The 6,590-nt window shown below is 46.6% G+C and overlaps 1 pseudogene across 3 annotated transcripts; it reads right to left on the bottom strand.

Annotated features, from left to right (window-relative positions):
* Positions 1–3,000: 3,000 nt before the first annotated feature.
* LOC309380808 (myogenesis-regulating glycosidase pseudogene) lies at positions 3,001–6,355 on the bottom strand (annotated as a pseudogene). 3 transcript variants are annotated; one of them, XR_014173339.1, is made up of 2 exons: positions 3,298–6,355; positions 3,001–3,207 (listed from the first exon to the last, which is right to left on the bottom strand). The product of XR_014173339.1 is annotated as a myogenesis-regulating glycosidase pseudogene (transcript). The 3 variants fall into 3 exon arrangements; XR_014173340.1 differs by having other exon boundaries at positions 3,010–3,141; another variant differs by lacking the exon at positions 3,001–3,207 and having other exon boundaries at positions 3,248–6,355.
* Between the last annotated feature and the right edge of the window lie 235 nt (positions 6,356–6,590).

Genomic DNA, 6,590 nt, shown 5'->3' with positions numbered 1-6,590 from the left:
TATTTGGACAGATTTGTGGACATTAATGCAGCCGCAAGATGATGATTGGACCCCCTTTGGAACTTGAAATATGGGTACCCCCAAAAATGGCCGAATGCAAAGTTCCCCCTTCATGTCAGTGGGGCTTACGCAATAAGCTGGCAACAAGGGGACTGGGCCTTCAGCTGACATTTACGTCAATCATCTTGCTGCCGCTTGCAGTCTGGGAATGGAGCAGACAGACCTCCAGATGGGAGAACCTGGATGGCTAGCATTGTGCGAAAGTCTTGTTGTGCTTCCAATCTGCTCTTCAAACTAGAAATAGACTTTGCTGTTCTTCCCACACACACCCCACACACTTCTCACCCTCTGAGACGAAGAATGAAGCTCCTCAGAGCCAATGGGAAGATGGCAGAAAGAACACTCTGTCTTCAGTTATTTAAGAAAACAACCCACCACTTTTTTAAATGATGTGTTTGCATTGACTTCTTACTCTCTGTCTCTAGTACAGAGAAAAAGGGAGAATTCTCCTCATTATGAGATTGAGTAAGTCGAGGTTCCCACCTGTTTGGAACTTCCATCCCCAACACGGCTGGTCCGATACATTTTAATGTATTTATATATACTAAATATTTATATACCTTTATTTCATTAAAAAACAAAACAAAACAATAGCATTTTACTGCAGTTATAAGAACAGGCCAGCATCCTATTCTCACAGTGGCTGCAGGTGTTATAAGAATTTTGAGGTCTTAGGTATATGTTAAATGTTCATAAATGTACCAACCAAGCATGTACATAGATCAGCACAGGAAGACTGACCTGAAACCATTGGGAAAGATGGAGGGCACAAGGAGAAGGGGGCGACAGAGGACGAGATGGTTGGACAATGTTCTAGAAGCGACCAGCATGAGTTTGACCAAACTGCTGGAGGCAGTGGAAGACAGGAGTGCCTGGCGTGCTCTGGTCCAGGGGGTCACAAAGAGGTGGACACGACTAAACAACAACAACCAAACTTAAAACCATGGAGAGACCTGGTCTGAATAGAGACATTGGATTATTATCTCATTATACATGATAAAGCTATTTTGGGCCATCACATCCCTCGCTTTTTCCTGTAAGACCAATTGCAGTTGTTAACAGTCAACAGATTTACCACACCTTCCAGCCAATCACCCATTCCCACCACCCTTCTGAGTAATACCCCTCCCCACCTTCTCACTATATATAAAGGTCTGGTGACTTCTGTTTCAGTGTATCTGAAGAAGTGTGCATGCACACGAAAGCTCATACCAAGAACAAACTTAGTTCGTCTCTAAGGTGCTACTGGACAATTTTTTAATATTTTTTTAATATATTCCATCCTGGCCGGTAGCCATCAATAGCCCTCCCCTCCATGAATTGGTCGAACTTGTAACATGAATTTGTTGTTGGTAAAACTATGCAATTAAATCCTTTCTGCCGTAAGTTATTTACTTTATTATTGTATCTTGATACATTCCCTGATAACAGAAGCATAGGCAGCTACTGCACAGCAGGCCAGACTGGTTTGGTTTGGTTGTTACACGCAGGAAAGCAAGAAAACTCTTTCTATGGCCCTGCCCTCTGTACTGTTTGCAATAGCATTACCTTCAAGCCATGTCTGTCAGCATGCCACCCATGCAGTGACTTGGTATTTGTGTTGGCCTTTTTTTCTTTCTTTCTAGTAGATACGCCTCTATTTGTCCAACCCTTGGACCATTAAATACAGGCCCTGACACAGACTGTAGCTTTTTGAAAACATCAGCGTTGCTCAGTTTAAAGGAAAAAGGCTTCTAGACCTCATTGAGAACATTTTGCAGTTGGCCAGGCAGGGTTTCCAGTGTCTCAGCAGCCAAAGGACACTTAAGGCAAGGATGGAGAATGTGCAAAGTCCTTGTCGAACTCAAACCCATCAGCCCCTGCCAGCATGCCCAATGGTCAGGGGTGGTGACAGGAGTCATAATCCAGCAATACTTAGAGGGCTGCAGGTTCACCATACACTACTAAAGCCTTATTTATTCTTGCCAAGCGGCAGGTAATGCAAAGCCCCATCGCTTCCTGCCTCTTGTGCCTACTATCCAGCCCAAGACTTAACCGCAACCATCGCTCGGCTCCACCTCAGCCCTTGCTATATTCTTCTGAATTCTGCAAAACCCTCTTTCTCTTGTCCTGAAAGACCTGCACTGGCTCCCAGGACGTTTCCAAGCACAATTCAAAGTGTTGGTGCTGACCTTTAAAGCCCTAAACGGCCTTTGTCCAGTATACCTGAAGGAGCGTCTCCACCCCCATCATTCTACCCGGAGACTGAGGTCCAGCTCCAAGGGCCTTCTGGCGGTACCCTCCCTGTGAGAAGCAAGGTTACAGGGAACCAGGCAGAGGGCCTTCTCAGTAGTGGCGCCCACCCCATGGAACATCCTCCCAGCAGATGTCAGGGAAATAAACAACTATCTGACTTTTAGAAGACATCTGAAGGCAGCCCCGTTTAGGGAAGTTTTTAATGTTTGAAGTTTTATTCTGTTTTTAATCTGTTGGGAGCCACCCAGAGTGGCTGGAGAAACCCAGCCAGATGGGCGGAGTATAAATTATCATCATCATCATCATCATCATCATCATCCACTGGGCTTGGTGGGGGGCGTGGGGGAAAGGCAAGTCAGGTTTTCCCTGGATTGACATTTGTTCTGATCTATTGCTAAAGAGGAGGAAAGGGGAAAACCTCATGGTACAAGCAGAACAGAACGAGCCCTCAGTTCCATCTAGTGGTGCTAATTATTGTGCAAAAGTGCATGCTTAATTTATTCTGAAAGACAAAAATTCCACGATGCATAATTTGTATAATTTTTGGCATAGGAAAAGCCCTGCTTTTGCAGCTCACAACAGAAATTACTTTGACTATCGAGAAGCTCCCAACTCACACAACTTTCTCTGCAATGCCCGTATTTATTTTCCGTGATGCTTTCACTGCATGGTCCTCTGTGGAGAATCATTCTAAAGGACCCCCGTTGCAGTGTGTGCGCGCACATTTGTGTGTAGAATTGGACCGTGATATCGAAAGCCTCCCTCCATACTCACAAACCGTCAATGAGTTAACCTGGTCCTGACTTTCGCCTTCTGCAACATGGGAGATAACAGCCCTTGCCCATGCTGGAAGAGTGAGATAAAAAGATTGCGAGCTGCACAAATTCAGCAGAACTAAAAGCCAGATGAGGTCTGTAACGAGAATACATTAGCATTTTAAAAAAAAAATCTCTGTGAAGAAAGAGCTTTTCTTTTAAGATAAACTGATTAAGTCAAAGTCACCTTGAGGGCTAGAGACAAGGTCGCTCCAAGGCCTTTCCCTGGCCCCAAGGCAACTTAAGAATCCAAAACAAAATAAGGTGCTTCGTCCAAAGGGACAGAGTAGTCCTTAAGAAGAAGGGGTGTCTTTTCAAAGAGCTCCCCTTTGTAGCTGCGCCATTTGCCAGCTGGGATGTAAATGTCTCGCTCTTGCTTGCCCATCTCCAAGACAGGAGCCACCATCAGGGTGTCCCCAATCAGGAACTGGGAATCGATCTTGTGTGCAGCCTCATCGTGGGGAGAAATCCACCAGATGGGCCGGATGATGGGGTCCCCAGTGTCGGTGATCTCCCCGGCCAGCTCCAGCAAGAGGGGGGCAACCAAAGACTCGTGGAGCCTGGTGAACTTCAGGGCGATGTCTATGACCTCTCTGTCGTAAAGCCACGGTGGGATGGAGAATTGCATGGAAGGCATGAAGGCTGACAGCTCCAGCCATCGGATGTAGAGCTCCCGATCTGGGATGTCAACAGCACCTTCCGTTTTGTTAGGGAGAAAATTCCCGCCAATCATATCGGGCAGTACAAAAGGGTATCCCAGGAGGCCAATGGTCAGCACTGTAGGTATCAAGGACTTCAGCCCAAGTTCATACCCACAAATTGAGTCCCGGTCAATGATACGAACAAAACAAGAGATGTGCTGGGATCGGTAGCCGACTCGGACTTCTGCAAGCTCGTGAAATGGAATGGCCATTTCCGCATAATGCCGGGACCAAATGCTGGGATCTGCCAAGGTATGGAAAGTATGGAATTGTTTGGGAAGGTAGCACGTCTCACCGGCATCAAACTTGAAGGACGAGATGCCGTACTTAGTGCGGAGTTGCCTCAGGTGTCTCTGGAACCATTTTCTAGCCGAAGGGTTGGTGAAATCCAATATGGCGCCCACGCCGTTCCACCACACAACCATGGCAGGGAGTGTCGCTTGTGGTTCCGTGACAAAAAGCTTCTTCTCTATTCCCACCTCAAAGTTTGGGGAACTTTTATGTACAAAAGGGTGTATCCAGATGGTGACGTTGAAGCCATCTTTCTTAAGCTTTTCGAACATATCTGTCGCCTGAGGGAACTTCGAAGGGTCAAAGTCAAAATCACCATAATTCTGTGAGTACATGTCATCAATTTCAATGTGGCTGTATTTGAAACCGTACTTTTTAATCATCTGTGCAAATCCCAGAACTTTCTCTTGGTTAATCTCCTTCTTGTACATGGCCCACGTTGACCAGATTGGAAACTGGAACATCCTTTCTGAAGGCACCTTCAAAGGTTTCCTGAAATGGACCTGGGCCATGTACCGGTGGACAGAGGTAATGTCTGAACCTATGCAGACATGGTAACTCAGCTGTGGGAAGGGCTCGTTCAACGGCTCATATGGAGAATCTTTATACCTGGCTTGGAATATGAGGGACCTTTCCGAAGCATTGAACCCAAGGTGGAAGGGCACAGAGTCACTTATCTTGACGGCAGCTGCTTTGGAGGACAACCAATACCTCTCTAAGACGCCCCCAAAGCTCTTCCTGAAAGAATAGACATCACTAGTCACAAATGGCGCAGGTTCTTGGCTTCCAGGTAGACTGATTGGCCATTGCTGTCTGCTCATCTCGTAGCCTCCATACCAATGGGCGTCCCCCCAGAACATTTTGTGTTCCACTGCAGAGTCTGCCTCAAACTCTTCCCAGCGGATGATGTAGCACGTCACCGCCTCGTTGGGTTTGACAGTCTGGATGAGGAAACTGAACACCCCCCTTTCCGTACCCGTACAGCTTAAAACTCCCCTTTCCTTAGAACAAGACTCCAGGTCAAGGACGCCTGATTGGAAGGCCATCCTGAAGACCACTTCTCCATCCCGGTTTTCAATGGTGAAGCCTCCCTGCCACAGGTCCACCTGCTTCACCTTTACCCTCTCTGCCTTCGTGGGAGGAACCGTGTAGCAATGCAGACCCACAACCACAGCTATGACGAGTCCTGTTGCCAGCAGCACAGCTCTTCCAAGATAACTCTGCCAGGATGTCTGAAACTCCAGAGAGGAATGGAGAATTGGTTTTGTCACGGAACCATCTTCCCTCTGACGCTTCTCTCCTTTTCCTTGGCGACGGGACAACTGAGCTTCCATAATATCACAGATCTAATAGCTGCAGCCAGTGGTTGCTTGGCCCTCGTGGTGGCGAGTATTTTTCTCAGCTTTATAAAGACTGTGTTTAAAAACAGCTCTGCCCTCTCTCTCACTTGCTTTATCCAGGAATGCAGATCACTACCCTTCAGAATGCAGCGACAAAACACATCTCAGCCAGGCTAATAAATGAGCCTAATAAATTAATCCTGGTTACCGGGAGCAAGACTTCTCTGCCGCTGCAACCTCTGCTGGAGCCAGCACCCTGCTGCTTTCCTCGACTCTCGATGAGGCGATCAGCTGACCGAGGAAGGTTATTACGCAAGTGAGAGATGGCACAACTCCCTGCAAAGCCTCAGCCAGGTTTTTCTTTTCCTGGATGGGGAGAGGGAGCAAAGAAATTGCTTCGGAATGAGAGGCCCCAGGAATAGGAAACCAGGTGATGCAAAGACCTACAGCTGTGTGCAAAGGCCCCAGGAGCAGACTGCCGTTCTCTCCGAAGGCAGGGGAGTCCTCTGGCGGCTGCATTTCATACCTTGCTAGCTGCCCTTGAGATGTCTTAGTGTCGCCGCTTCCTGCCCTGGCAATAATTTTCTCTGCGGCAGCTCAGCTTCATGGATGACTCTGAAGATCTGGAGTGATCGCCCTTCTTTTCTCTTGGATTGAGTTTCTTGTGTGATCTTTGGTGGCTCTCTAGTTGTATTTCTAGATGCATGCCTTAACACACTGAAAAGTTATATTTGTGATAAATGAAGATACGTCCAAGGAGCTAACAGAGAGAAGAGGAAGGGGCTGGTATGAGAGCCAGGCCAGAGTGGGTCTTCTCAGGGTGGGAGACTGAGGAAGAGGAAGCTCTCCCACGTGGGAGGTGGGAAGATTAAACTTTTAAAATGAATTGATTTTTGAATGCTGTGTTACTTTTATTGTTAGCTGCTCTGAGCCTGGCTTTGGCTGGGGAGGGCGGGATATAAATAAATTATTATTATTATTATTATTATTATTATTATTATTATTATTATTCTCTATGTGTGAAGATTAAGAGAAAATGCTGACTGAGTGCAACATAGATATATTTATAATTTTGTGTTTTATGAGGATCACATGAGGATTATTATATGGAAAGCCCAGCCACATGGGTGGGGTAATAATAATAATAA

Source organism: Podarcis melisellensis (genome assembly GCF_964234715.1).
Source record: "Podarcis melisellensis genome assembly, chromosome: 11".
NCBI classification, from domain to species: Eukaryota; Metazoa; Chordata; class Lepidosauria; order Squamata; family Lacertidae; genus Podarcis; species Podarcis melisellensis.
This window is presented reverse-complemented; position numbering and strand designations above follow the sequence as displayed.